This window comes from Castor canadensis, chromosome 17, assembly GCF_047511655.1.
Source record: "Castor canadensis chromosome 17, mCasCan1.hap1v2, whole genome shotgun sequence".
NCBI lineage: Eukaryota > Metazoa > Chordata > Mammalia > Rodentia > Castoridae > Castor > Castor canadensis.
Genome location: NC_133402.1, coordinates 18,544,841 through 18,566,660, shown reverse-complemented (window position 1 = coordinate 18,566,660; position 21,820 = coordinate 18,544,841). Strand labels below are relative to the sequence as shown.

Below are 21,820 nucleotides of genomic sequence, written 5' to 3'. Positions count from 1 at the left end.
GAAGGAAATGTAGCACGATCAGATTCAAGTTAGAAAGCTCTTTTTAATTCCGAGATAACTGCCCATGAGTAATTATTCCAGGGGCTGGGACCCCTTTACCTCTGAAGCTCCAGATCCACGGCTGGGCAGCTCTGACAGCCCATGTTGTTCTGAACATGTTGTTTTGTGTACACAACAAAGGAGAAACAAAGATGTTCCTTTTGGAACTGGTTTGCAATAATGAAGAATGGAAACAAATATCTCTAAGCAGGGAAATGGATAATAAACTGGTCTATCCATATGCTGTATGGTTTTCGTCACTTCATTAGGTCTACAGGCAACCAAATAAACATCTTGAAAAACACAATATTGTATGTACAATATGATACTGTAACACAAATATGTACTGTGTGTTCATTCACATATTTCATATGCACTTAATGACAGAGACATATGTTCTAAGAACACATCATTAAGTCATTTTGTCATTGTGTAAGCATCACAGAGTGAATTACACAAACTAAGACAATCACAGTGACACTAAGCAATAGAATCTTTATGGGACCACCATCATCTATGTGGTGCATCACAGACCAAAACGTCATTGTCATTATGCAGCTTATAATTATATAATATGTGTGGATATTCATTTTAAGATGCTATATGTTGTGTGTAGTAAGAGTATACACACACACGCACAGGAAGAATACATAACCTCAGAACTGAACTTGCCTCTTAGAAGAGACAGTAGAGAGGTACAAGGGATGGAGGGCAGTCTTCAACACTATCTGTAATATTTAATTCTTTAAAAAAATACCCTGTGATGGTTTGGGTGTTCCCCAAAAGGCTCATGTGCTGAAGGCTTGGTCCCAGCTGGTGGTGGTATGGAGAGGTGATTGAATCATCTGTGGATTTAATCAACTCGTGAGTTCAGAACTAAGCACACTATTAGGAGGAGCCTAGTTAGAGGGAGTAGGTCCCTGGAAGGGAGTCAAGGGGCAGGCATTTCCTTAAAAGGGCATATTTTGTCTCTGGTCCCTTGTTCACTCTCTACTTCCTGGTCAATGTAAGATGAGCAGTATTGTTCCACTCTGTGCTCCCCACCATGGTGTCTTGTCTCACTACAGACCAAAGCAATGCAACTGGTCAATCATGGACTGAAACCATGAACCAAAATAAATCCTCCTGTTACCAGAGGAAGGGAAGGATGAGTGGGCCCCTCAGCTTCCCAGAGTCCACGCAAATCACAGGAACTCGAGATCCACAAAAAAAAGCATTTCAAAGGGCCTCACAAAAAGGAGAGTCTCACAAGGTGAGTTTAGCAAGGATTCATTTTAGTGTAACAGGAGAAAGTTGGGAGAATGGGAAAGAGAGAAACATTTCCTGCTTCCACACAGGAAGTGGGAGTGAGGACTCAAAATGGTTCTCATGTGGGAGATTCCAAGCTGGGAGATTACACAGCTGGATCTATTACAGAAAACATGGCCAAGACAGGTTTTGTTATCATGCTAAAACATGGAGATATGATCTAGGCCTACCCAAAACACAAGGACATTTGGTACCAGACATGTCCTTTGATTTCCTGTCCCTTTGCCTACTTAAACCATTTGGTTTGAGCTTCCTAACATCTCAAAGGGGACGGCAGGTGCACATAGCCCCTGTGTGTCCCTTGTTCTTGTAACTGAACATCTGAAAGGAGGTGATGGATGGGGAGCTTGCTGTTTAGAGCTTTAGTTTCACATCCTGATTCTGTTTTTTCAGTCTGGCCCTTTTAATATTTATTTATCTTTTTTTGTTGGTGGTAGTGGGATTTGAACCCAGGAACTTGCACTTTCCAGGCTGACACTCTACCACTTAAGCCACGGCCCCAGCCCAAATATTTTATTATCTTTAATTTCCCTGTCACCTCATTTATCTGTCCTGCCTCATTTCCTCCTTTAAATTGTTTATCTCAGGTACTTGTCCCAGCAGTAGAAAGTGACTAACACAAAGCCCAAAGCAAACATGGTACAATGTCAACATCTGTTGCAACTTTGTGGTAGGTACATAGTTGAATGTTATTTTACTCTCTGAACTTCTCTGATGCTTGAACTATGTCTTAATTTTAGCAAATGGGGAAAAGTACTTTTTTTAAATCTAAACTGATATTAGGCTCTACATCCCAGCAACTAATTCTAGCTGGAACCAGCTGGGATAAATTTTCTTACTCTCTACATCACTTCTGTGGTCTCCGTAGACAGGAGGAATGAGCCAAGTGGCTTTCCTGCCAGGCTTAAGGGCCAATATTCTGGTTGAATTGCATTCAACATACAGATGTGTCCAGATTCTGTTCTCTTCTCCTATTATTGGGTCATTGAATATTGGTAGGGTGCCTGATGTATGAATATTAATATCTGTCCTCCAAGCTCATTGTCTAGTTGGAGAAACAGAGAGCTGCAGCCCAGCGTCCTGCCCAGACAGCTTGCATAAAGGCCGTAAATTAGAAGGAGACCCAAGTTAGTTACATCAGGAGGAAGTCACTGAGGAGCTAGAGAAGCTCTCGGCTAGAAAGATGAGCCCTCTGTTACTTTTAAGGGTTGACAAGGACACTTCCTGTGGGAGAAGACTGGTAAAGATTCCTAGGTAGGGGCATCACAGCCAAAAAAGGAGTGGGTCCTTTTATTTCCTTATTTATTTACCTATCTATCTATCTATCTGGTAGTACTGGGGTTTAAACAGGGCCTCATACTTGGCAGGTAGGTGCTTTACCACTTGAACCACCCCTCTGGCCTTTTTGCTCTGGTTATTTTGGAGATAGGGTCTTCCTTTTTGTCCAGCCCTGGTTAGACTGTGATTCCCCTATTTATGCTTCCCTCAGTAACTGGAATGACAGGGGTGCGCTGCTAGGTCCAGCGTTTTCTGTTGAGACATGCACTTTTCCTCTGGGTTGCCCTGGGACTATGATTCACCCTATCTAAGCCTCCTTCTGAGTAACTAGGATTACCGGCATGAGTCACCAGCATCTGGCTAGGAGTGGAACGCTGACAAAGGGAAGGACAACATTTGGAATGGCTATAGCTGAGGGCACTTTATGGGGAAACAGCAGGAGGACACCTGACAGTTATCTTCCAAAGCAGTAAATGGCTCCAACTCCCTGTTGTTCACGGTGACGTCTTTACACGTGACTAAGGTTGTCCTCCGCAAATGTTGTAAGCAGGCAGCTATAAAGGCAGCTGGGGCTGGGCTTGCAAAGTGCTGATTGCAGACACAATCATTCCTTACACTCAATGAAACCACAGCTCACCTGCCACTGCTGGTGTGGTTTCGATTGCTTGTATCTGTTTCCTTACTCAACCAGTAATATCTATGCTGTCTTTTGGCATAGGACTGTGTTTTGATGTGCTGATTGTCTTTTAAGACTTGACAGGGTTGAATGGGGAGACAAGTAAATAAAATAGAAGGTATAGGAAGAGAAAAATAATCCAGAGCTGGGAACAGCAAGCTAGCAACTTGAACTTTCCCTGTAGGGAACTGTGAAGGTTTTTTCAAGCAGGTGAGGTGTCACCATGGTTCATCTGTCCTATTTGAATAATGGCTTAGGAAGCCCTGTGTAATGAGCCCCAGGGGAAGGAAGTGCATTCAAGAGGCTACTGATGAGGGAGAGGATCACTGCTAGACCTTGGGCAGCACAGGTGGATTATTTAGAATAAAGAAATTAATCTAACGAACAACGCTTAACCTTCAGTGGCTGAGCACAAATTCAGTGGCTTTCTCAGTCCACCACAGTTGTTCCTGGCCATCCAGGCTCCGTCCACACTGTGACTCTGCCATCTATAATTCTTGCCTTCTAATTTCACCATGCTGACGTGCAGTCAGCTGGCCTCAGGGGACAGAGCGTAGGTAAGCAGGCATGGAGGGCTCTGAGGATCAGTTCTAGAAGGGGCTCATCCCCATTCTGCTCAAGTTCTGTTGGATTGAACCAAATCCACAAAGTCACAGGCAAGGCAAGCTGAGAATATAGTCAGTCCATAGTCCCAGGAAGACCCAGAAATGGGTCAAGTGAACTATTTTCAGTCTGGGTCATAGACCCAGAAATGGGTCAAGTGAACTATTTTCAGTCTCCCACAAGGTCTAAACAGAAGGAGCCAATGGAAGGGTGGCTTCAAACTTTAGATGGCAGTCATAAGCACTCTTGGGGGTAGGCATTTGCCTATGGCTGGGATTCCCAGCAGGTAAGTTTGAACTTTTCCAAGTGACAAATTCAGAGGCTGCTGCATGGAAAACCTAAGATGTGACCCCTTGCCCTCACAAGAGGAAAGAAATAGAGCCCAGGAGAAGTAGGGAGGGCACCCAAGGCAAAGGGTGGGGCAGAGGTGCACACCCAAGCGTTGTTACCTGGGAAAGAAGTGCAGAGGGGAGACGTCCTCAGGTGCCAGGTCTAAGGATGGTGGTACATCAGATAAGCCAACACTGGGGGAACTGGAAAAGAGAATCTGAAGAGCCAAATCAGGCTGAGGTTAAAAAGGCAAAAAGTATCAACACACTTGACCTGTAGGGTAAAAAAATTTAAAACAAGAAAATTACACTCAGCTGGGTGGAGTGGCTCAAGCCTGTAACCCCAGCTATTCAGGAGGAGAAAGACTGAGAGACTCAAGGTTCAAGGCCAGCCAGGGCAAAAAGTTAGATTCCATCTCAACAAACTGGATGTGATAGTGTATCACTGTCATCCCAGCTATGCAGGAGATATAGGCAGAAGGATCAAAAACTGAGGCCTGCTTAGGCAAAATAACTAGAGACCCTAACTGAAAAATAAGTAAAGCTTAATGACTTAACCTGCCTCTTAAGCACACAACCCTAAGTTCAAAAACCCCAGTACCACAGAAGGAAGAAAAGGAAGGAGGGATGAAGGAAGGAAGAAAGAAAGGAAGGGAGAAAGGGAAGAAGGGAGGGAGGGAGGGAGGAAGGAAGAAAGAAGGGAGGAAGAGAGGCAGGAAAGAAGGAAAAATCTTATTCTTATGAAAGCTAAACCCTCAACTCAAAAAAGAAAATTGCCTGCTCTTTAACAAGAATAAGCACTGATTGAGCACTTACTGTGTTCCAAGCACTTGCATGTATTAGCTCCTTTTATCTCCCAATACTTCCAGGAAGCAGACCCTATGATAAATGCCATCAATTGGAGAAACGAGTCATGAAAGTGATTAAATAACTTGTCCACATGTGTGACATTCAAACCCAGAGTGTCACTGTAACAACTGTGCCTTATTCAGAAAAATGTTTGTGGTGGGCTTTGACATTTGCTTTCTCAGACTTTGGCTTTTTTTTGTGGTCCTGGGGTTTGAGCTCAGAATCTGTGCTTATTAGGCAGGTGTTCTAGCACCTGAGTCATGCCTCCAGCCCTTTTTGTGTTGGCTGTTTTTGAGATCGGGTCTTGTCTTATGCCCAGACCTGCCAGACCACAATTCTCCTAATTGTGTTTCCCCACATAGCTGTGATAACAGATGAGTGCCACTATTCCCAGCCATTGGTTGAGGTGCGGTCTTTCAAATTTTTTTGCCTAAGCTGGCCTTCAAACTGTGAGCCTCCTGATCTTGGCCTCCCAAAATAAGGATTACAGACTTGAACCATCTCACCTGGCCACATTCTTCATGGCACATCAGTTCTTCTCACATAACCCTTGCTCTTCTCACAATGAATGTAAAGCCAGCGATGGCAAGCAATGTGCCTGCTCCCAAATGATTAGGTGTACACTTTAACCTGGGTCTCTGGCTTTCTGTTTCCATGGACTGTCTTCACTAACAATATTTCCAACAGTGTGATGCTTCCCCTACATCCGGGGACCATGAGATGACTCAGGGAATACATGGGAAGGAAATGATCCTCACATCATTCCGAAATAAATTTCCCCTCCTCCTTCCCAGAAAGCATGATCTAGGAAAAGATCTCCCAAGAAAACCATCAGGCTGGAGGAGATGCAGAAATCTTCCTTGTGTATTGTGCTGGACCTTTTCCTGGCTCTGGGGGAGGAACACTTTGATATGTTAATTAAGGCACCTGTTTTTCTTTTCCATTCCTAGGAAGGAAAAAGCCCCTAGAGGCTTCCCTGACGCCAGAAACAGCTGGGTGGACACCATCCTGCCTCAGGAAAGGGACGTCACAGCACTGAACACCAAGAGCAGAAGAATCAAAAGACTTTACATCACACTGGATGAAGGTACTGTAAGGTACGGATTTCCCAGAATCCCTCCTGGGAAAACATCAGGAGACACATTCCCCAGACCACGTACAGGTTAACCAGATGTGGGAGAAGGAGAAAATTAGAGAGGTTCACTTTGGTGAGTCAGCAAGAAGGGGCTGTGGTTGCCCTCCTCCCAAGGCTGAGTTTAGGGGAAAGGTTGTAGGAATTGTGGACTCCCAATCAAAAAGAAAGGGAATCCATGCTCTCTGTCCCAGAACTTGGTCTCTGAGTAGGTCAGAGCTCGAGAGGCCACTGTGGCAAGTTCAAGTGGGGCAAAGAAGCAATCTGAGTGCAGAATCCATGGAGATGGTTCTTGGATGAGCTCTTGGAGTTGGCCTTGGACCCTTGAGGGAATGAGAACCACAAAATGTCCTGTGGGCCCTAGATGGACGGGGTGTGAACTAAAGGAGTCTAGGAGCTGGGCAGGAGTTAGCTGCATGGACAGCAAGACCTGAGCAACCCCGCTGTATCACAGGGGCCCACCAAGACAGATGCCAACACCATGACCGACACCCCTCCTCCCCTACTCCAACGGGCCCCTCCAAACCTAGCCATGACCCTGGGCAAAAGGCCTCACTGACCAATGTTCAGTTCCACCAGCTGAGTTGAGCCCAGTCACTTTGTTTTTCATTCTATTTCTTCTACTCCTGAGACAGTGCTATGAGATTTGCACCCACCATCTAACCAGGGACTTCCTTTTTGCTGCTCCTTGACTCCCCAGCCACGCCCATCTCCCCCAGCTACACCAAGCACTGGATGCCCAGACTTAGCAGGGGTAAATTGACATTCTTACAGCCTCTAGCTGCCAGGTTATTTTTATTTGTCTGCCTATGATGAGGACAAATGGCTCTGTCACAGGCAGTGGGGCAGTGGGGCCCAGGAGGGTCCTAGTCAAGTGTTTCTGTACTGCACAGGAACCATTGCTGCCTGGTCTGCTGCAGATTCACAACACGTCTGTCATAGACCTCAAAGATGTTCCTGAAGGTTCTCTGGGCCCCTTTTCTCCTCTTCCATAGATCCGGGCCCTCACCTTCATCTTGGAAAAATGGATTGCCTCTCTCAGGAATCCTTTGAACTTGGCTTCAGTGAGAACCCCCACTCATGTCCCCTGGACACCTCCAAAGACAAACCTTAAGGTCTACTCAGGACCGTTGGGCACAGACCAGGAGCAAAGCAGTCACAGCAGAGAAAAAGGAGACACAATCGTTATCATTATTAACAATTTCAGTGTCTGAGGCATTAAGCCATGCACCAAGTGCTTTACCTGTGCAATTTATCTTTAATCCTCCCTACAGCCCTAGGAGGTAGGTGGCACTGTTGGCCTCAGATAAAGAGACGGGGAGTCAGAGCGGCAGATTCACAGGGCTCCTATGTGAATGTGAAGAACACATTCAGGGACCCAGTCATTCCTGACCCCAAAGCACATAGCTCAACCACTGTATTCCACAGAATGGCTGAAGTTGTGGGTCACTATGTCTCAGCCCCAAAACACAGTTGCTCCCTGGCAAGTGTCAGCAAAGTGATTGTATACCTCCCTGGCTGAGAGAGAAGCTGCCCCTCACTGAGCAGGCCAAGTCATGGGATGGAATAAAGTCAATGAGTAGGAATTGGCACCTGTGGCTGAAAGACTCTGAGAACAGATGGGTTTGGGGAGTCCTTCTGCACCTGTGTGTCCAGCTGTCTAGATGACTACCAGGTCTGCAGTTATGCATAAGGCTTCACATATGCAAAGGGCCCCCAGCTGTTCATCTGTGTGGGGGGTTAATGGCACTGCCTTGCTCACCTGGCTTCCATATGCTTACAAAATTAGGGGGCCAAACATTCTCTATCTCCTTCTGAGTACTTTACATGCAAGAGGCTTATGACACAGCAGGAGACAATTAGGAGCCAGCCCCCAGCACAGATGACCTGGGCAGCAGTTTCTTCAAGTTCAAACTTGAAGTTTGAACACTGTTCCACAGGGAACAGTTAGGCAGGTGCTCATGTTAGCCCTGGGCAGGTGGGGGGGAGGGAGGAACCCAGTTGTAGAATTACTAATGTCCTCTCTGTCATTTTAAAGTTAATGATATGACTAAAACCTTGAGGCACGGAGGCCATTAACTCTTTCAGTTGTAGAAACCTGAATCAAAATGTCCAGAATAAACTAATAAGAAAAAGGGAAGAGAGAGAGGAGAAGTGAAGGTGTAGACGTATTATCTCCTTTAATGGAAAGGTTTAAGTGTATTTCAGGTGTAGCCGGATCTAGGGGACTTAATATCAGAAGTCTCTCTCCCCAGCCCTTGCGTCTTTCTCTCATGTTTTCACTGCTCTCTCGATGGCAAGATGGACAGCAAAATCTCCAATTCATGTCCTGCCAGTCCAGCAATACTATTGGAAAGAGCGTTTCTCTTTTCCAATAGCTCCTGCACAAGACCCAGACCCATTCCTTGGTACAATTTGGATCCTGTACTAACCCCTAAAACTCCCATGACTCAAACTGGCTAGTTCTGAGTCCAATTCTGGAATCAGAGCAAGATTTGGTTGATTGGATGGGTGAGAAATCTGGAGTCTTTCTGATGAAGAAGAAAAAGCAGACAATCCCCTGAGTGGTACACCCCTCTGGAAAGAACAAACTGGACATGTGGAACTGACTGTGCATGTCTCTAACCTCCAGCACGTTGAGACATCCCTAGGAAGTGACTTTTCTCTTCCCAATACTTTTGTTGTGGTTAAGGACACTTGGCCCATGCAATGTGAGCTCAGGTTCAAACTCACACTGGTCGATTCCAGCAGCCAGGCTCCACCTTCCTCACTGTGTCCTGTGCCAGGAAGACTATTCAGAATCTCTTTTAATCCCACCAAAAAAAAAAAAAAGAATCTCTTTTTAACAGAATCCTGGCTCCAGAAGGCCTACTGGGGTGGGTTCCTGGCCACACATCACAGCTGTGCACACTAAGATGAGAATGGTATCCTAAATTAGTGGTGCTGATTACCACTGATCAGTGGCAGAGAAATCTAGGCATGACAGTTTTCAGAAAAGCAGCAGGTTACTATCCTTCAGCCCACATGACCATGCTGAATGTGACATCCAGCTTCCTCTGTACCGGTGACCATCAACTGTCCATCGATGGTTATGGACTCAGTCTAATAATCACAGTGGTGACAACCCAGTGTGGCCTCAGTGCTCTGTACACCACCTCATTTAATCTTTTCCCTTTTTCTACTTATGTAACATTTCCAACATAAAGAAAATAATGTGTCAGAAACACGTGTGCTCTGTTCCAAGATTAAATAGACGTTAACATTTCATCACATTGCTTAGAATTCTAGGTAAGAAAAAAAGAGTATATTACAGCTACTGGTAAACTCCTCGTGGCTTCCCCTTGTTTCTTCTTTACTTCCTTCCTTCCCCAGAGGTAAAGGTACTGAGTAAGTGTGAACAGACCACAAATACATTGATGTTCATTTTATATGTGTATAAAGTACACTACACAATAAATATGCATACATACATGTGTATATGTGCAAATACATAATTCTGTGTTTAAATTCTTTCATACGATACTCTTTTTAAAACTTGTTCTCCTCTGAAACTGTACATTTCCACACTTATCTGTAGTAACTCATGTGGACTGAATTCTTTCATTTAAGCTCTGATGCCACACCTGGTATGAATAAAGCACGATCGTTCGTTCCCCGTGTACAGAACACTGGTTGTTTTCACATTCTTGTGATTACAAATTTTAGCAATAAACATTCTTGTGTGATTCTCCTGGGGCACATTGGGGAGTTTCTGCAACAGAAACAACCAGAAACAGAATGGAAGGTAAGTAGCATGGGCAGCTTAACCTTTCCTAAGTAATGTCAAATTGCCATCCAAAATGGTTTTATCAAGTTCCATTCTCTCCAGAGAAATGAATTCATACCTCCCCACATCCTTGCCAACATTTGCATTACCAGACTTGATGATTTTGGCATTCTGAGAACTACAAAATGAATATTTTACTGTCATATTCTGAATAGACTCACTGATGGTATGGAGAATATATATCTATATAGAGAGAGAGAGGTTGGCAGTATTGGGGTTTGAACTCAGGTCCTTACTCTTGCTAAGCAGGCACTCTGCCACTTGAGCCACTCCACCAGCCTTTTTATGTTGACTTTTTTTGGAGGGGAGAGGGGAATATAGACTTTTGCTTTATGTCCAATTCAGCCTGGATCTGATCCTCCTACTTATACTTCCCATGTTAGCTGGGATGATAGGCGTGCACCGTCATGCCCAGCTTTTATAGGATGAGACAGGGTCTCAGGAACATTTTGCCCAGACTAGCCTCAAACCTTGACCCTCCCAATCACCACCTCCAAAATAGCTAAAATTACAGGTGTGAGCCCAGGTCCTGGTAAGAATATTCTTAGATTTCATTGGATATTGGATTTTCTTTTCATTGACATTTTACTAATTTCATCATTATTGGGATCTTTGTTTCTTAATGACTTTGTGAGGGTTCTTCACACATTCTTGATATTAATACCTTACTAGTTATGCGATCTGCAGGTATCCTCTCTCAGATGTTCTGTCCCCAAGGCATACAATGTGTTTTCTGACACCCAAGGTTTAATCTAGCGTAGTGGCATGTGTCGATATTCTCCTTGTGGCTTACGTTCCCTTTGTTATGTCTCACGTCCTCTCCCCCAAGTTCTCCACAATCTCATCAAGAAGTCCTCCAAGGCTTTCGTCTTTAAAGTTTTACAACCTTGATTTTCACGTGTATAATTCGAATGCACCTGGAACATATGTCCTTACGAGGTATGAAGTTAAGCATCTAATTTTGATGTTTTTCCATGTGATAGCAAGTTCTCCATTGTAATCATTCACTAACCTACAATCTCCTTATAGCCAAGCCCCATGGTACATGGAGGACTGTGTCCCAGTGGACTGGAACTTTGCTGTTTCAGCCATTCCCACACCAACACCACACAGCTCAATTACGTGTGGCGTTCTCGGATGTCAAGCCATGTGTCTCAGCCCAGCTCTCCCCTTTCGTGCTCTACTCTGTGGCACTGGGACTTAGCTCTATAAACCCATTCCTGCTGTGCCCATGAGTCCTGGTGGGCTGTAGAAGCAGGCTGGCCGGCTGGGAGAAGAGTAGGGACTCTCACTCCTCCCTGCCTGCTGGTGCCTCCTCCCTCACTGCCATCCTTCTCCAGTCAGGAGCCAGCAGTCCTGCCATGGAACAGTGGCTCCACCAGTGGCCATTTTCCCAACACTTACTGAGTCATTTTCATCACGTCCTCCTCAGAGACACCGGCCCCAGCTGAGCAAGCTCAGGACTCAGCCTGCTTTCGGCTCCCTCCTCAGAAGTCTGAGCTCAGATCCTACAGTCTCCCCAAAGTTCGGTTGATCCTAATTCCAACTGCTTTGCTTTGATCCTTATCCCAGTTAGTGGACAATTCTGTCACTGCCTCCGTGACACCTCTTTGTACCCTCCAGCTCTTTATTTACTCACCCAACAATTGTATACCCAGTTGAAATACAGGGTGTGGGTTTTGTCTCTCAGCTGTGCCCTGTACAGCAAACTTGACCCCTGAGAAGGCAGCCTGCCTTCTTCATTTTTCTTCCTCAAGATGATCTTGCCTCTTCTTGGCCCTTCCTGGCCCACGTGAAATGTTCTAGACTTTCTTGTGATGTGCAGCTAAAATAATAATCATATCAATAATAATAAAATTTTATGGCCCCTGCAAACATTTATAGATAAATACATGAACTGTTTCCACCTCAACTGAGATTTTCTCATCCATGCACATGGCTTCCCCATTTCTTTAGCTCTCCTGTGTTTTTGATCTGATATTTTATTTTTCTCCATAAAATTTATGTTCATCTCCTGCTAGATATATTTCTAATTAATTTATAACTAACCATTGAATCTTTATAATTACTGTTTTTAATTGTTTCTGGCTGGTGTTTTAGAGCACAATTGATTTTTTTTGGTATTGATTGTGTATCCAGCAACCCGCTAAACTCTTGCATTTGTTATTAATATGACTATATGTTCTGCAGAATTTCTTATTTTAACTATGACCAGTGGCAGTTTTGTTTCTCCTTTGGATTGGCCTACTGTTATCTCATTGTGTGTGTACATGCAAACGTGTGTGTGCTGACATTATGTCTTCAGATAATATTGAATTGAAGTACTTCCTTTCAGAAAGAGATACAGAAACTGGATCTACCTTCTCAGGTGAAACACCTAAAAATTATGAAACAATGGTTCTTAAGATTTTGGACATTAGGCAAAGAAGAACAACAAGCAAATTCCCCAACTTCAGAGAAAAATTTCCAGGAGAAACAGCAGGGTGGCTCCAGGCAGAGTGAGTGAACACCAGAAGATGGAGCTGAGAGTCAGGGAAGACTGGAGCGGCAAGAGTGTTCAGGGCAGGACAATTAACCAAACAGAAAAAGTTATTCAGAGAAAGAGCTCCAGAGACAAATGGTAGGTCCCTGTTGCATCTTCAGTCAAACACTGATCAGTTCATAAACATGAGAAAATTCCAGGTTGGGTAAAGAACCACCAGAAAGAATTAAACCACCAGAAAGGATTAGAAGGTACAATTCCTAGGGATCACACAGGCCAGGAAACAATGCCTGCTCCAGTCAGGCATACTGGGGAAACCTCATAATTCACAGAATCTTGGATGAGGTATGACAAGGATTTTGCCTTAAAAATGGGGTAAAGTCAGCTCTCAGTGAATGCCCTGGTCCCACCTAGCAAGATGTAAACATAAGATCCAAACATGGAACAGGACTCAAATGATGTAGTCACATCCAAGAATGAAGTTCAAGAGTAACCATGGGAATCAAACACACGTCAGAGGTATCACACAGCAAGGTGAAACACAAACCAAACTTGGTACACAATATACAATTGCATAGCATACAAAAACAAGAAAATATAGCCACAGTGATTAAAAAAAAACAGTAAGGAGTGAAGCAGGATGGACACAGTTGATAGGATTCACAAACAGAAGCTAGAGAAAACTTTGAAGTTGTTACTTAGAGACGTGGAACAAATAATAATAATAAAAAAATCACAAAACCAACCTTGAGATAAAACCCAAAATATCCCAGATGAAAAGTACGGGAGATGGGGTAGACTAACAGACACGATACAGAAGACACTAGTGAAGTTACAGGTGTGGTGACAGCAACTTCCCAAATTAACCACAAAGACTCAGGAATGGGCAAACATCACTGATCTATAAAACAACTCTACATCCCTGGTATGCATAACATTGGTTAGCAAGAAAAATATTTGAAAACACAATGGCTGAATTTTTACAGTATGCAAAATATTTGAATAGAATTCTTACCAAAGAAGATATGAAAATGGCTAATAAAGGTGTGGTAAAATATTCAACATAGTTAGCACAGGTGGTATAATGGAAGTAATAAAAGTATAAATAACACATAAAGAAACTGGAGTCCTCTGACATTGCTGCTGGGAATGTAAAAGGATGCAACCACCTGGGGGAAGAATGGGACCAGTCCTCAAAAATTGAAACATAAACCTACATACGACCACCACAATGTCAGGAGTCTTCCCAAGAGAAATAAAGGAATACATTTGGACAAAGCCTGGCCTATGAGTGTTCACAGTAGCATTATTCATAAAAGTCAGACACTTGAAACAGGGCTGGTGGAGTGGCTCAAGTGGTAGAGCGCCTGCCTAGCAAGCGTTAGGTACTTAGTTCAAATCCCAGTGCCGCCAACAAAAAAAAAAACTTGAAACAGTTCAGGTGTCTCTCACCTAATGTGTGGATACCATTCAGAAATGTTTAAAAAGACATGAACTATTGCCACGACAGAGATGAACCTCAAGAACAGTGTAAGTGAAGGAAGCCAGATGCCAACACCATATACTCTATGAACACTCAGAAAACATGAATCCGCACAGGCAGGAAGTAGACCAGTGTAGTGGTTGCCGAAGGCTAGAGATAGGAACAGAAAGTGATTGCAGGGTGTAAGAGAGATCTTTTCTTCATCATTGTTTCTATTGGGGTTTTTGTTTCTTTGTTTGTTTGAGACAAGGTCTGACTATCTAACCACACTGGCCTCAAACTTGTGATCTTCCTGCTTCAGCCTCCTGAGTGCTGGGTTTATAGCCATGTGCCACCACCCCTAGCTTTTAGTACAAGGAATCTGTACTGGGTGATAAAATATCCTAAAATTGGACTATGAAGATTATTGCACAACATCTGTGAATATACATAGAAAATTCAATTGTTTACTCAGATAGGGTGACTTTTATATTAATTTAAAATTTTATATATATAAATATATATATGTACATATATATATTTATATATGTATATATATGTATATATATACATATATATATGTAAATGTATATATATACGTATATATATATGTATATATATATGTATATATATATATGTATATGTATATATATATATATATATACGTATATATATGTAAATTGTTTGATATAGGTGCCTCAAAAAAGCAGAATGAAAAGACAGGTTTGTAGAAAATATTTGCAAACCACATATAAGGTTTTTAAGACTTCCATGCAGAAAAACTAGAGTAAGAGAACAAACAAAAACAGCACAACTGAACAAGACTTGAATACACTGCAGTTGCTGAATTTTCTTTGTTGGTAAGTACATGATTCACTAGAAATCAGGCCCACAGATGGTGGTGATATGAGGTGCTTTGGAACTCTTAGGAAAACCATGGCAGCTCCTAAGGCATTACACACACACCTATCTTAAAATCCTGCTTTCCACGCCTAGGTATTTACACAAGAGAAATCAAAGAGCTTGTCCAGACAAGAATTTCTGCACCCATGTTCACAGCAGCTTCATTTGCAAGGGCCCCAAACAACCTAAATGTCCATCAACAGATGCACAGATAAACACAAGGTGGTCTATCCAGACCAAGGGATAGCTCTTAGCCTCAATACGGAGGCAAGCATTGACACAGCACAGATAAATCTGGAAGTATTAATTTGAGTAAAAGAAAGCAGATGCAAAAGCACACGTTGTTTTATTGCATTAGTATTAAATTCTAAAAGGAAATGAATACTGATCCATGGTGACACAAAGCAGAAGCCTGGTTGCCTGGGAAGGGGAGGCTGAGGCAGGCAAGGAGGAAGGGGAGAGGGTTACCAAGGCCCCTAAGAAACCTTTGGGGTCAAGGGCCACGTTCACTGTCTTGATTGTGAAGATGGTGTCATGAATGCAAACATATGCAAAATGTACCACATTTTACCAATTAAATATCTGCCATTTACTGAATATCAAGTGTACTTCAGCACAGCTGTTCTTTATTTTTTGACAGCTGTTTTTTAAATAGCAAAATTGTGAGACAGAGGCAGAAATATTGTTGCTGGCTTTAAAGAAAATTTTGCTTAAATTTCACCATTATGGATGGCTGCTTGTGGATTGGGGTAGATGCCCTTGGATGCAAAATACCACATGTCATACTTTTGTTAAAATTCTTTCTGTGATCCATTTTTCTCTTACAGGGTGTTTTCAGTGACTCAGTCTGTTGGTGCAAATTAAGGGAACTCCAGTGCTTAACCTTGAAACAAACAAAAAAAACCTTTTATGACTGCTGCTGAGAGAAATTTCAGGAAGATGAGAAATGTTGCTTCACCCCCAGAGTTGGCAGAACACCAGACACTATGCCTACATATAAAGTTACTGTAACAGTGAGATGGTGAGAATAGTAACAAATTCATCAATCAAGCATGGAGCACCTCCCTCTGTTTCCTGTTACTGTACAGTTGTACATGGTACAGTCATGCAAAGAAATCTATTTAATCACCCAGGGGTCGATTCTGGGAAATATGACCCGAACTTAAAGTGCTTCTAGTTCTAAGCAACTATTCATTTAATAATCTGTTGTGCTATCAGTAAACTTTAACTTGACATCCCTATTTACTGAGAGGTACAAATCTTAGGAAGTTTCCGTATGAGGCAAAAGGAGGGCTCAGAAACATCAAAGTATAACAAATAGTAAGACGGTTGACTTCCTCACTCAGCCCAAAATTCGATTCTTTTCTCATTAAAGTAGCAGTACTCTTATAAAGTTAAGGAATTGTTTTCAGTTTTAACTCCTTAAAATTTTTCCTCTTAATAAAGATTTTTTATTTTTATTAGTACATTTTGCAGGATTCTTTTTGAGGATCGTATGGTTTTCTGTGTTTAGTCTCTTAATATAGTGAGCTACACCAGTAGGTGTTTTAAATTTTTTTCTTATTGTATTTAGTGTGTAGAAGATGGTTGTAAACGTTTTTATGAGTATATAACAGTTGTGCAGGGAGGGTGTTCCTTGGGACATTTCCATGTATTCATATAACATACCCCAGTTTGGTTCATCCCCTCCATTATTCTCCCACTTCCCCTACCCTTCTTAAAATGACCTCCACAGGTTTCAATGTCCCGTGTTCATACACGCACAGAAAATGTGCCATTTTCACCATCCTCCACCCTCCTCATTTACCCTCCCTCTCCTACTGGTGCCGTTTCATTCCTGCCCTTCATTGTTTCAGTGTCTGTTCATCGTTCAGTGGGGTTTTGCCTTGGCATTTCACCTGTAAATATGTTGACTTAAATAGTCTAACCCCTCTATTACTGTTCCTTACCCTTCCCCCACCCCATATTGCTCAAGTTTTCAGTGTGCTTCGTGTCTTGCTCCTACACAGACGTGATGTATTTCAGTATTATTCCCTATCATTCTATTCTCTTTTCCCTCCTCCCCAAATCTCCTCAAAGAGTCCCACTATTGGAAACATAAGAGAGAGACAAGTAATGATAATGCTTGTGTTTGTATTTAGAACGATCTTCCACATTTGAGAGAAAACATGCAATCTTTATCTCTCTGAACTGTCCTTACTTCACTTCGCATTTCACTGGACGATCTCCAGTTCCGTTCATTTACCTGCAAATGGCACAATTTCATTCTTCTTAATGCCTGAATAATTCCATTATGTGTGTTTATATAACTTTTCCTTCATACTTTCATCCATTATAGAATATCTAGGCTGTTTCCATAGCTTGGCTACTGTGAATAATGCTAAAATAAACACGGGTGTACAAGTGTCTTTATTGCTTAACATTCCTAGGTATATATGCCAAGGAGTGGTATTGCTGGAAGTTTTATTTTTAGCTCTTTGAGGAACCCCCATGCTGCTTTCCATAGTTGTTGCACTAGCTTGCATTCCTACCAACACTATAAAAGGGTTCCTTTTTCCTCACTTCCTTGCCAACATTTGTTGTTTGTGGTGTTCTTGATGATAGCCATTCTAACATTTTAATGTGGTTTTGACTTGTATTTTCTTCATTGCCAGGGATGGTGAGCATTTCTTCATGGTGTTTTTTTGGTTTTGGTTTTGATTTTTTTTGGCCATTCTTACTGCTTCTTTCGAAAAATTTCTGTTCAGTTCATTTGCACATTTTTTTATTGGATCATTGATTTTTTGGGGAGCTTAGTTTTTTGGGCTCCCTGTATACTCTAGTTATGAATCCCTTGTCTGATGTATAGCTGGCAATGATTTTCTTGCATTCTGTGGGCTGCCTCTTCAGTCTGGTGACCATTTCTTCTGCTATGCAGAAGCTTTTTAGTTTGATGCAGTCACATTTGTCAATCTGTTCTCTTAACTACTGGGCTATTAAAGTTCTATTTAAGAAGTTACTGCCTTGCAAATTAAAACCATGCTAAGATTCCACCTCACCCCTGTTAGAATAGCCATCATCAGCAACACCACCAACAACAGGTGTTGGCGGGGATGCGGGGAAAAAGGAACCCTCTTACACTGCTGGTGGGAATGTAAACTAGTACAACCACTCTGGAAAAAAATTTGGAGGCTACTTAAAAAGCTAAACATTGATCTACCATTTGATCCAGCAATACCACTCTTGGGGATATACCCAAAAGACTGTTACTCCAGAGGCACCTGCACATCCATGTTTATTGCAGCACTATTCACAATAGCCACGTTATGGAAACAGCCAAGAAGCCCCACTACTGACGAATGGATTAAGAAAATGTGGTATCTATACACAATGGAATTTTATGCAGCCATGAAGAAGAATGAAATGTTATCATTCGCTGGTAAATGGATGGAATTGGAGAACATCATTCTGAGTGAGGTTAGCCTGGCCCAAAAGACCAAAAATCATATGTTCTCCCTCATATGCCGACATTAGATCAAGGGCAAACACAACAATGGGATTGGACTTTGAGCACATGATAAAAGCGAGAGCACACAAGGGAGGGGTGAGGATAGGTAAGACACCTAAAGAACTAGCTAGCATTTGTTGCCCTTAACGCAGAGAAACTAAAGCAGATACCTTAAAAGCAACTGAGGCCAATAGGAAAAGGGGACCAGGACCTAGAGAAAAGGTTAGATCAAGAAGAATTAACCTAGAAGGTAACACCCACGCACAGGAAATCAATGTGAGTCAATGCCCTGTATAGCTATCCTTATCTCAATGAGCAAAAAAAAACCCTTGTTCCTTCCTATTATTGCTTATACTCTCTCTACAACAAAATTAGAAATAAGGGCAAAATAGTTTCTGCTGGGTATTGAGGGGGTGGGGGGGAGAGGGAGGGGGTGGAGTGGGTGGTAAGGGAGGGGGTGGGGGCAGGGGGGAGAAATGTCCCAAGCCTTGTATGCACATATGAATAATAAAATTAAAATATATATATATTATAAAATATCATCCTAAAAATAAAAAAGAAGTTACTGCCTATTCTTATGTGCTACAGCATTTTCCCTATTCTTTAAAAGCTTCAGGTCTTAAATTAAGGGTTTTGATCCACTTTGAATTGTTATTAGTACAAGATAAAAGACAAGGATCTAGTTTCAGTTTTCTGCATGCAGACATCCAGTTTTCCCAGCACTATTTGTTGAAGAGGCTATCTTTTCTCCAACATATATTTTTGTAAAATCAGAAGACTGTATCTGTATGAATTTGTGTTTGAATCTTCTGTTCTGTTTCACTGGTCTTCATGTATGTTTTTGTGCTAATACCATGCTGTTTTTATTGCTATAGCTCTGTAGTATAGTTTGAAGTTGGGTAGCTCCAGCATTGCTCTTTTTGCTCAGCATTTGCCTTAGCTATTTGCAGTCTTTTGTGCTTCCATATGAGCTTTAGGGTTGATTTTTTAATCCCTGTGATGAATGTCATTGGAATTTTGATGGGGATTGCTTTGAACATATAGACTGGTTTTGGTAGTATAGCCATTTCCACAATATTGATTCTTCTGATCCATAAGCATAGGAGGTCTCTCCATCTTCAGATGTCTTCTTCAATCTCTTTCTTCAGTGGTTTATAGTTTTCACTGTAGAGGTCTTTCACTTCCTTTGTTAAACTTACTCCTAGGTATTTTTCTTTTTGAGGCTATCATAAATGGGATTGCTTTCCTAAATTTCTTTCTCAGTCTGTTCACTAGTATATAGGAAGGTTACTGATTTTTGTATGTGCATTTTGTATCCTGCTATTTTGCTGGAAGTGTTTGTGATATCTAACAGTTTTTTGGTGGACTTCTTAGGGTCCTTTAGGTATAAGATCATGTCATCTGCAAATAGGGATAGTTTGACTTCTCCCTTCCCCATTTGAATTCATTTTATTTCTTCTTTCTATCTTATTGCTCTGGCTAGAAATTTCAAAATATATTGAATAAGAGTGGGGAGAGTGGACACCCTTGTCTCCTTCCTGACTTTAGAAGAAAGGATTTCGTGTTTTGCCCATGTAATATGATGTTGGCTGTAGGTTTCTCACATTGTGTTGAAGGTGCATTTCTTTTGCTTCTAGTTTCATCAGAGCTTTCATTAAGAAGGGATATTGAATTTTGTTGAAGGCTTTTCCTGCAATTATTGAGATGATCGCATGATTTTGTCCCTACCTCCGTTTATGTGCTGTATTACATTTATTGATCTGCATATGTTGAACCATCCCTGAACCCCTAGGATGAAACTGACTTGATCATGGTGCATGATCTTTTTGATATGTTGTTGAATTCAGTTTGCTAGTATTTTATTGAGAAATTTTGCATCTAAGTTCATTAAAGAAATTGGCCTATAATTCTCTTTTGTTATGCCCTTGTCTGGTTTGGGGATGAGTGTAATACTGGATTCATAGAATGAATGTGGTGGTGTTCCTTCCCTTTCTACTTCAGGAAAAGTTTAAGAGTGTTGGTATTAGAACCTCTTTAAAGGTCTGGTAGAATTCACTATTCAATCCATTAGGTCCTGGGCTTTTCTTTTTTGGGAGACTCTTTATTGCTGCTTTAATTTCATTACTTCTTATAAATCTATTTAGGTTGTTTATGTATTGTTGGTTCAATTTTGGCTGGTCAAATGCATCTACAATTTTATCCATTCCTTCTAGATTTTCCAATTTACTTGAGTACAGGTTTTCAAAGTACTCTCTGAAGATCCTCTGGATTCCATTGGTGTTTGCTGTGATATTCCCTTTCTCAACTCTAATTGTATTAACTCGGATCTTTTCCCTCCTTTTTTAGTGAGATTCATTAAGGGCTATCAATCTTATTTATCTTTTTGAAGAACCAACTTTTTGTTGATTCTCAATATAGTGTTTTTGGTCTTTGTTTTGATTTCAGCCTTATTTTTATTTTCTCTTTCCTGCTGGTTTTGGGTTAGCTTGTCCTTGTTTTTCTAGGACTTTGTGATGCAGTATCAGGTCATTTATTTTAGGTCTTTTTATGTTTCTAATGTATGCATTCATAGCTATAAACTTTCCCCATAGCACTGCCTTTGATGTATCCCATAGGTTCTGATAGGTTGTGTTTTCATTAGATTCCTCCCTTATTTCCTCAGTGACCCACTGGTCATGAAGCAATGTGTTGTTCAGGATATTTTCTGCAGTTTCTTTTGTTATTGAGTTCTAGTTTTATTCTGTGCAGTCATACAGGATACAGGGAGTTATTTCAATTTTCTTATATTTAAGACTTGCTTTGTGCCCTAGAAATATGATCTATTTTGGAGAAACTTCCTTGGACTGCTGAGAAGAATATGTATCATACTGCTGCTGGATCAAGACAATGTTTTGACATACTTATCTTAATATATATATATATATATATATATATATATATATATATATATATATATACATATATATATGAAACTGATACTACAGTCAAGCAAATTAATATGCCAATTATCTCATTTAATTACCTTATTCTGTGTGTACACATATGTGTTAAGCAGACCAAAAATCCAGTCTCTTGGCAAGTTACCAGTTCACAATATAATATTAACTATGGTCTCCATGCTGGTGTGAGAGATCTAGATTTACTCACCCTACTTAAGTGCAACTTTGTACATTTTTAAATAGTAAACTATGCTTATGTTGCTGGAAAACATCATAATGTATCTTGAGTACAAGTTGGGGTTTTGGTTATTGATATTTTACTTATGATGTTTGTTCATTAGTATAACTTAACACTGCTTCCTTTACTAAACTGTCTTGTATGATCCTTCAACATTCTCTTAGCCTCGTAAATTATGGGAAACTGTCCCTTTTTCTTTTTGCACTAGATATTATCTGTTCCCTCAATGCTTGTTAAAATGCACTTTTATTTGGGAGTCTTTTTTAAGA

General features: G+C 41.4%; 1 long non-coding RNA gene across 1 annotated transcript in view; it reads right to left on the bottom strand.

Annotated features, from left to right (window-relative positions):
* Positions 1-21,820, bottom strand: part of LOC141418542 (uncharacterized) — a 96,108-nt gene that overhangs the window by 6,465 nt on the left and 67,823 nt on the right. Inside the window, exon 2 of the long non-coding RNA XR_012443170.1 lies at positions 4,354-4,451. This is a non-coding gene — a long non-coding RNA (uncharacterized lncRNA). The remainder of the gene's footprint in view (positions 1-4,353; positions 4,452-21,820) is intronic.